A 10,425-nucleotide genomic window follows, 5' to 3' on the forward strand; every position below is an offset into this window, starting at 1 on the left:
CTCTATATCATCTCTCACTTTCCCTCCAATAATCCATACACAACAGCCAGAGTGAGTCTGTGAAAGCTAAATCCTATCATGACATGTCCTCGCCATCAAAACCTCCACTGGCTCAGAATAAAAGCCAAAGTCCCTGCAATGACCCCCCAAGTCACTACATAATGTTGCCCCTCTTCATCTTACCTCATGTCCTATTGTGCTTCTGGGCCTACATTCAGTTTCTCTAAAAAACCTGTCACATTCTCATCTTAGGGCCTTTGCCATGGCTTTTCTCTTTTGCTAGAATGCTCCTCCCTCAGACCTCTGCATATCCAACACCCTCATTGCCTCTAAGTTTTAAATGCAAGGTTTCTCATCCTCAGCACTACTAATATTTTGGGCCAGATAATTCTTTGTTGTAGGGAGCTGTCCCATGCATTGTAGGATGCTTAAGAGCATCCCTGGCCTCCACCCAGTAGATGCCAGCAGCACTGCTGAATCATCCCCTAGTGATTACAACCAAAAAGGTCTCTAGACATTGCCAAATGTCCTCCACAAGGCAAACCCCCACACCCACAGTTGAGAGTCACTGCTTTATTCAAATACCTTCTTCTTCATGAAGCCTAGGTTAACCCTATTTAAAATTACAGCCAGTACTCCCTTCAGCAGCACATATACCAAAATTGGAACGATACAGAGATTTAGCATGGCCCCTGTGCAAGGATGCTACAAATTCATGAAGCACTCCATATTTTTATAATTTCAAAGGATAAACACAAAATTTGCTACTTGTAGAAACATGATTTAACTCCTTACCTCTAAATAAACTTAGTTAATATTTTTAAGTTCTAGAACAACAAAAAAAAGGTACAACCTATGCTTCCCCCAACCCGAGAATTTCTTATCCTCCTGATCCTGCTGTACTTTTCCGTGGCACTTATCTTACTCTGAGCTGCTAGAACAAAAATACCACAGACTGAGTGGCTTATAAACAAGAGAAATTTATGTCTCACAGATCTGGCGGTTGGGAAGTCCAAGATCAAGACGCTGGCAAATTCAGTGTCTTATGAGAACCTGTTTCCTCACTGGTAGCCATCTTTTCACTGTAACCTCACATAGCAGAAGGGACAAGCTAGCTCTCTGGGGTCTCCTTCACAAGGGCACTAATCCTAATCATGAGGGCCTAATCACCTCCTGAAGACCTCACCTCCTAATACTATCACCTTGGGTGTTAGGATTTCAACATATAAAATTTGGGGTGACACAAACATTCAGATTATAGCCACACTTGTCACCTTATAACATAACGTACAATATACTTTATTATGCTTTTTTAAAACTATCTCTCTAAAATGTAAGTTCTACAGGGAAGGGATAGATTTTCTTCCTTATTGTATCCTAAGCACCAAGAATAGTGTCTGGCACTTGAAAGTACTCAATAGTATTTGATGAATTAATAAATGAAAGGAACAACAAGGATAATGATAGAGAAGACAAGACCAAAACAGAAAAGACAAGAAGATGGAAAACATGCTGAAGTGACAACTGAAGCAAGATGAAAGAAGCTACATCTGGATTGCCTATAAAGGGGGACCTGATAAGATACAAGGCTGATCTGCTCCACACAACCCAGGCAAGACTCAAACCTGAAGATACAAGTAAGGCACAAGGCTAAAAAGAGGGTCTGATTGAAAGCCTAGACACAAAACTGGTAAACATCTTCATCCTACCAAGAACATCCATTTTTCTGTAGCAAGAGACTGGAAATCTTTTTCCCCCGAGAAAATGAACCCACAAAAGCTCTTAGTTTGGAGATACCAGGCACTGTTGTAGTGGTAGAGGGGTGGAACCAGGAACATTCCATGCAGATCTGCATTCTACATGGTGGGAATCCCACTCCTCTGGGATGCTCCAACTCTAAAAGTCCAGCAGCCAGGCAAGAAACTTGGAGATAATTCTCTCAAGAAACTGAATAGTCCCAAAGTAAAGATCTCCTGAGACACATATGGGGGGCACCCCGACATAATCACTAGCAGTAAAGCCAAGAATCAACAAACCCACTCAAGCTGAACTGCCAATCAGGTTTTTAATGCCTCACTCTATTTTTTTTTTAAGTTTATTTATTGGGGCACCTGGGTGGCTCAGTTGGTTAAGCATCCCACTTCGGCTCAGGTCATGATCTGAGCTTCATGAGTTCAAGCCCTGCATTGGGTCCTGTGCTCACAGCTAGGAGCCTGGAGCCTGGAGCCTGGAGCCTGGAGCCTGGAGCGTGGAGCTGCTCAGGATTCTGGGTCTCCCTTTCTCTCTGCCCCTCCACCACTCACAGTGTCTCTCTCTGTCTCAAAAATAAATAAATATTTTTTTAAAAGTTTATTTATTTTCAGAGAGAGAGAGAGAGCACAAGCAGGGGAGGAACATTTTGAGAGGAAGACAGAATCCCAAGCAGGCTCCACATTGTCAGCACAGAGGCCAATGTGGGGCTCGAACTCAGGAACTGAACCATGAGATCATGACCTGAGTTGAAATCAAGAAACAGAAGCTTAACCAACTGAGCCCCAAGGCCTCACTCTTAAATATGAACAGAATAGTCAACCAAGTATCACCAGCTGTTTGATTGAAGTCTCAATTGTGAAAGACAGTGACAAAAACAGGAAAAAAATTCCTGAAGGAAACAGACAATTCAAAGAACAGAAAAAATACACACACACACACTTAATCATATTACTAAAAAGAGAACAAGATGTTATACTAAAGGAACAGAGAAGAAGAAAAACCTTTTGAAAATTAAAGGTAGCACGGTAGAAAAAATTTCAATGAAGATGTTGTCATTTATATCAAGAAAATTTCACATAAATGAAAACAAAAAGGCAGCGATGGAAAATAGGAGAGGAATGAGTAACACATTATGGAATCAATCCACGAGGTCCAAAATCCAAACAATAGGAGATACAAAGAAAATATAGAAAATGAGGGGAAGGAGGAAATAATACAGGAAAATTTCTGAAAGTATTAGCTTCCTGACTGACAAGGCCTAAAATGTACCCACCACAATGAATGGGGGAAAAAAAAGCCCACATGGTCAAGAAGTTTCAGGGATAAAGAGATTCCCTAAACGTTTCTAGAAAAAAAAAAAGAGGAGAGAAATTACCTATAGGACCTAAAGTAGCATTTAGACTCATACAACACTGGCAGCCAGATGACAATCAAAAAATGTCTTCAAATTTATAAAGGCCAATTATTCAAACACAAATCTAGAAATCTAGAGAAAGTTTAAGTCATGTGTCAGGAATGAAAAGACACTTACAGACATGCAAAAGCCCTAGAAGTTTACCTCCTAGGCACTCTTCCTCAGGAAGCTAATGGAGGTCATATTCCATCCAAAAGGGGGTATAAACCAGAAAAAGGAAGACAGGGGCTCTGGGAGACAGGACAGGAAAGCAGCAGAGGGTCTCAGGAGCCTAGGATGGAAGATTCTCAGAAAAATGTCTTCCGGGGAAAAAACTGAACTCAAGTTGTCGAGCATAGGGAGAATATAGATGAATGTTTGACAGAGCTCTTAGAGCATTTGCGGAAAAAATTAGCAACAGGTTCATAAAAAACTAAACCAATGGAAAAATGAGGTAATTATTCATGTCAATAAAAAGTTATAAACATCCATCACATCATACACTATATATACACACATATATACACACATACACACACACACACACACACACACACACACACACACACACACACACAAAACAGAGGGATGCCTGGGTCGCTCAGTCACCTGAGTGTCTGACTCTTGGTTTCGGCTCAGGTCACAATCCCAGGGTTGTGGGATGGAGCCCCGCATCAGCCTCCCTCAGTGCAGAGCCTGCTTGAGATTCTCTGTCTCTCTCTGCCCCTCTCCCCCACGTGCTCTCACTCTCTCTTGCTAAAAAATAAAAAAGATGAAGTGCAGTATTATGTGAAAAAAAAACAGGTGCAGAACAGAGTCCATATTAAGCTACCTTTGAGCCAAGAAAAGCTTATTTTTTAAAAATAAGCAAAAACAAAATTTGTTACTTATAGAAGGAGGTGGGGAACTGGGTAGAGATGAAAGCTAGACCTTTCTAAATATCCATTTATTTTGCAGATTTGACTTTGCAACCATGTAAATATTTTACAAATACAAAACAAAATTTAATCAAAATGAAAAAACTACAAGCCCTAAAATTTGAAAGCAAGCAAAATGAAAAAAAATTAAAAAGAACCCATATATCAAGTATCAAGTTAGTGGCTTAACTACAAAGAACATAGAGAGGTACTATTTCAAGAGGCATGATAATTAAAAAAAAAAAAAGAACTGGACATACATCTTGAGCTCTTTTCAGTTATCATTTGTTGGTAATAATATTGGTACTCTTGTTTGGAAATTATTATATATATATATATATATATATAGTAGGATACATATATGTGTGTGTGTGTGTATACATATAAGATACATATATGTAGTAAGATACAATAAATAAGTAATTATTTTAATGTTGTCAGGACTAAAATTTTCATTGTAAGACAAAAGACAAAAATCAAAGGATTTAAGTAAAAGTTCTGTCATTCCAAATTCGATTTGAATATATCACTATGAACTAATATTTTCTCTTTAAAAAATATTCCCTAGCTCTGTCCAGTAGAAAGGCCTTGAAGTATTACCAATCCAGTATAAATAAGCACCCCTAAGCACCCATACTGTAGCCTCCAAATACCATTTCCCACTAAAAGAGACAAGGATTCCTTGAAGAAATGGCTGATTCCCAGTCTCAAGCAGAAAACACATTAGATGTGCTAGAAATATCTTAGCTTTACACAACTATCAGGGCCATCCTAAGGCTCTAAGACAATGTAGAGAGGTTCTGATTGGTTAAAAATGGAACTTGAGTATCAAAAAATAATAGTAAATGCAATAGACTAAAACATATCAAGTATGTTAAATATCCATGAGTTTACAGTGATACTGAAACAAACAAATGTAACTAATCATCGTTTGAAGAAGATGAAAGAACCAAGGATTTAGCCTGTATTGATTGTATCAGTACATCAGGGTAACCAAATAAGGATAAGGAATAAGGAAAAGTGATTTTTAGAAGAATTCCAACTAATAAATGAAGAAAACATGATAGACTAGGCAATGATCACCAATGGCTGCTAAAACCATTACGTGAAAAGCTAACAGAATTTTTTTTGAGGGGGAGAGAGAGAGAGAGAGAGAGCGGGAGAGCATGAGTGGGGGAAAGGCAGAGGTGGGGGCAGGGAAGAGAGGGAATCTTAAGCAGGCTCCACGACCATCGTGGAGCCCAACACAGGGTTCAATCCCATGACCCTGAGATCATGACCTGAGCCGAAATACAGAGTTGGACGTTTAACTGACTGAGCCACTCAGAGGCCCCTACAGGAAATTTTTCAATGAGTGGATTGAGCTGATGACACTGAATCCACTGTTCAATCTTAACATCACCAAGAGGGCCTATCAGACATATATGCATTAAAAATATTCTCACCTCAAATTAAATCTGAATCGAATCAACATTCTAGATCTACCAGTTTACAGGAAATACTGGCGATAGAGGAAGAACATTAAATGACATCATGAGAATTCAATAAGCAAAATCCAGCACAAGAGGAGCATTGTACAGTTCAGTTGGTTGAGCGTCTGACTCTTGACTTTGGCTCAGGTCATGATCTGACATTAGTAGGTTCGAGCCCTGTATCAGACCCTGTGCTGGCAGCATGGAGCCTGCTTGGGATTCTGTCTCCCTCTCTCTCTCTGCCCCTCCCCTACTTGGTCTCTATCTCTCTCTCAAAATAAACTTACAAAATCCAGAACGAGAATTTCCACAGGAAAACCAATCAGTTTCTTCAAAAAATAAATTGTAAGAACAAAAAAATTAAGAAGGAAGGGTACTTACAAATCAAAAGAGAAGGAAGGGACATGTTAATTAAATGCAAAGTGTACACCTTGTTTGAATACTGATTTGAACAAACCAAATGTAAAACTCAAACCATTTATGTAATAGGTGTCAAATCTGAACATTTATTGGATATTTGATTATATTATGGGTTAAATATTTGTTTCCAGGTGTAATAATGTTATGAAGTTATGTTTAAAAAATTAAGTTCTTTATTTTTTTTAATATTTATTTTTGAGAGAGAGAGAGTATAAGCAGGGGAGGGGCATAGAGAGAAGGAGACACAGAATCTGAAGCAGAATCCAGGATCTGAGCTGTCAGCACAGAGCCCAACGCGGGGCTTGAGCTCGTGAACCGCAAGATCTGAAGTCGTCATGACCTGAGCCGAAATTGGACGCTTAACCAACTGAGCCACCCAAACACCCCTGAGTTCTTTCTTCTAGAACTCACACTTAAGTATTTACATTTTATATGATACAATATCTGGAATTTGCCTCACACTAATCCAAATATGTTGGTGGAAGGTGAGGTGGGTGAGAGTATAGATAAAATAAGATTGTACACATACTGATAATTGTTGAAGCTGGGTAATGGATATGTAGTGTTCATTATACTACTCTCTACTTTTATATGTTTTCAGTTCTTCAAAATATAAAATGAAAGGAAAATTTGTACAATAAAGGAAAATACAATCATATACATGTGCTTGGCTCAGGAGTGAATATCTACATAACTATAACAATGTCAATACTAAATATTTATTTAACCAAGAATTGTGCTATAAACATAGAAGAAGAAGGGTAATTTGGGAAGAAAGACAAAATAAGAGAGAATTCTTATACACCATAACTGGAAGTCAACAAATAATATGTAACTTCGATAAATCAAAATACATGAGAATAATGTACTATTTGGAAATATCGAACCCCAGAAGAAATAGCTAAAATAATTGCTGTTCTTTCTGGGGAGCAAGATTCAAGAGCATGGAAGGGTGGGGCAGAAGAGCACCATTTTTCCTTACTAACCTGTTAGTAGTATTTGTCTTTGAAAACTATGTACTTCTATTTCTTTAAAGGATTTAAAAAAATTTTAAGTGTGTTTATTTTGAGAGAGACAGCACAAGTAGGGGAGGGGCAGAGAGAGAGAGAGGGAGAGAGAGAATCCCAAGCAGGCTCCATGCTGCCAGTGCAGAGCCAAAGGTGGGGCTTGAATCCACAAAGCTGTGCAATCATGACTGGAACTGAAAGCAGGAGTCAGATGTTCACCTGAGTCACCCAGGTGGCCCTTTGATAGTATTTTATTTAAAGACTGCTTCTTAGGTCTTGGTGCTCTGGCTGTCCACTCCCATAAAATCCATATTTTGACTCAATATTCAAGACTAGGGTTCAAAATCCATATTTTGACTCAATATTCAAAACTAGGGTTATCCTATCGTCTTAATGGAATGGAATGTCACTACCACTAACACAGAAAGAGAGATGAAGGTATAAAAAAAAGTGAGAACAACCTAGTGCTATAATATATACAATATTACTTTTATTACAATGGGCATCTGGTCTTTATTTGACTCATGACACCAGGGTTGTGGGATCCAGCCCCATGTTGTGTTCCACACTGAGCGTGGAGCTTGCTTAAGATTCTCTCTTTCTTGGGGCTTAGATGGTTAAGTGCCTGACTTTGGCTCAGGTCATGATCTAACAGTTCTTGAGTTCGAGCCCCATGTCAGGCTCTGTGCTGACAGCTCAGAGCCTGGAATCTGCTTTCAGATTCTGTTTCTCCCTCTCTCTCTGCCCCTCCCCTGCTCACACTCTGTCTCTGTCTCTCAAAAAGTGAATGAACGTTAAAAATTTTTTTTTAAAAAAAGATTCTCTCTTTCTCTCCTCTGCCCCTCTCTCCCATTCACATGCTCTCTCCCTCTAGAATAAATTAGAAAAAAATATGTGTCCTATTAGAAGGTACCACCCAAGTGTTAGAAACCTGAATCATTAGGAGGGTGGGCGTTGGTAAGAAGCAAAAGGGAACCAAGAGTGTCAGCTGGGAGTCCTATTCAGTCCTTATGAGCAAGGCTTTTGACTTTTTTTTTTTTTTAAGTTCCACAAGGGCAGGTACCATATCTGCTTGAGTCATCATTGGATCCCCAGCACCTAGCACAGTGCTGGACACACAGGAGACACTCAATAAATAGTAGGTGCATGAAAGAAAAGGATATAAAAATGTCTTAGAGGCCAACCTTATGATGTAGATGCCGTATCACCTACATATCTCTTGATATTTCTCAGTTCTATTCTGCCAAAAACACTAGTCTTCCAAATATTTCAGACACTCGCCACTTGTTATACTGCCCTCATCAGTACCTCTCTCCTAATACCTCCTTCCTATTAAATTCCTTGGATGCCTGACATGTGCAATAATGGATTCAGTTCCCTGTCTTGCTCTCCACCCTTCTGGAAATGAAACACTTAGCAATGTTCTCTTTCTGTGTTACAAGGTATGCTTACAAAACAGAGCCCCTCCTCCCCTGTAGCACCAGTAGCCACTCTATTATTAAAATGTCAGGGACACTACTATTACAGACTGCAATGCCTCAGGTCATCTTCAACCAGCCCTTGTTCCTCATTACCTGTGCCACTTGATTGTGTTTCTCAGGGATGTTTTTCAAATGGTTAGACCACACACAGATGATGTTTCTGTCTAAAGAAAGAAAAATAACTTGATTTACATTGTTTTCTTGATAAAAGATTATTTAAAAGAAAATGTCTGTCAATTTAAATTCCCTCCTTCAGAGAGGCAAACACAGATTTGAGGCAGCAAAGTGCCTATTCAAGCTCAAGGCTATTTTTCAGAGAAAACCTGTTTCCTGGTCTAGCCATTATGAAGCTTATTCTTAATGGAGCTAGTCTGCAATATTTTCTCACATGCTACAAATGCACAGTATGACAAGGTCTGCTTTCTGTTAAGATTTTAACAGGGAAATAAAAGGTAATGGGTTTTGTTTTTGTTACTGAATAATAGAACACTGACGTCATATACTCATTTAATTCAGCACACAGAGGGGGGAAAAGCCAAGTGCCTGCCCTAATGAACTGTAGTTTAAGCATATGGGTATTAAACAGTGTGACTAATATAAAATGATGGTGTTTCAAGTGGATTTGTTGAAAATGGGTAAATGGAAAGTTCAGGAATGGAATCTTGGAATGGGTACTGGGATTAAATCTCAGAAATATGCCATTGTGATTTCCCTTACTACCACTCACCCCTACCAATTATTTTAAGGCAGATTTATGACAGAAAGCTCTAGTTTTTAGGGATGTAGGACTATGAAACAGAAAAGCCAACTCTGTAATAAAAAGGAGACTGCTCCCAGCACAGAAAGTAGCATAAAATGATGATGACGATAATGTGTGGGCAGCAGCAACATTAACATTTACTAAGTGCTAAATGGGGCTCAGGCATATGACTTTTCGAGGAAAAAAGGGTGAGGGTTGTGATTCCTAGCACTATGTTACAATGACTACCCACCAAAAGGAATCCAAAATTAACTTTGTGATCACGTTCTGCATCAAAGAATTCATCTTTCTCCTTTAAGGCCACCATGTTTTCCACCCCTCTCCACTCCCACTGACACTGTTCCTAAACCTTCCCTCTCCTCTCAGCCCTTGGTTTGTTATTTCTACTACTCATGGTCTTCAACTGACCTCTCCAGATTCCCAAGTAGTGCCCCACAGTCTTTGGATTGCCATCTGGACCTCAGTTCACAGAGAAGGTGGACTTGTTTCAGTAGCCATTGATGACAGGCTGGAGAAGGCAGGGCAGGAGAGGCACAACAGGACAAATGAAACTGAAGAGCACAGCAGTAAAAGGGATGTAAGAATGTTCTCTCATGAGGGCAAATAAATGATGCTTGCTTGGAAGGTATGGCATATGTGAAAGTCCATAGCTGAGGTCAAGACTCTCCAGATACTCCATAGTGCAAAGGAGTTTCAATCTTGTCATGAAGTATGGGTCAGCAAGCTTTCTCAGTAGAGAGCCAGATAATAATTTTAGGTTTTGCAGGCCATGTGGTTCCTGTCACAATCACTTAACTCTGCCATGCAGTGCAAAAGCAGCCACAGACAATTCATAAACAAGTGAGCTCAGTTATGTTCCAATAAAACTTTATTTATAAAATAAAGCTCAGGTGTGGGACAGATGTGGCCTAAGGCCCATAGTTTGCCAACCTCTGCCATAAATTAAGTTCTGCCTCTCTGAGGCCTCATTAGGTTTCCAAAGTCTGAAATCCTTCTAAGGAGAAAATACTATAGTGGTTGAGAAAGTAGGCTTTGCATTGAATAGACCTGAGTGTGAACTTCAGCTCTGGCACTTTCTAGATGTGTGTCTTGGGGCAAATTATTTAATCTCTCGTCTGTAAAATAATAGTGCCTACCCCTCAGGGTGACTATAAACAGTAAACTAGACAGTGATGTGTGCTAATCACTTAGCACAGGGCCTGGTCCCCAGGAAATGCCCAATA

The 10,425-nt window shown here is 39.5% G+C and overlaps 1 non-coding gene across 1 annotated transcript; it reads left to right on the top strand.

Annotated features, from left to right (window-relative positions):
- The first annotated feature begins 632 nt into the window (after nt 1-632).
- On the top strand, nt 633-735 carry LOC111558806. Its single transcript, XR_002739945.1, has one exon. It is a non-coding gene; the product is annotated as a U6 spliceosomal RNA (small nuclear RNA).
- Nucleotides 736-10,425: the final 9,690 nt, after the last annotated feature.

Source organism: Felis catus, chromosome X, assembly GCF_018350175.1.
Source record: "Felis catus isolate Fca126 chromosome X, F.catus_Fca126_mat1.0, whole genome shotgun sequence".
NCBI lineage: Eukaryota > Metazoa > Chordata > Mammalia > Carnivora > Felidae > Felis > Felis catus.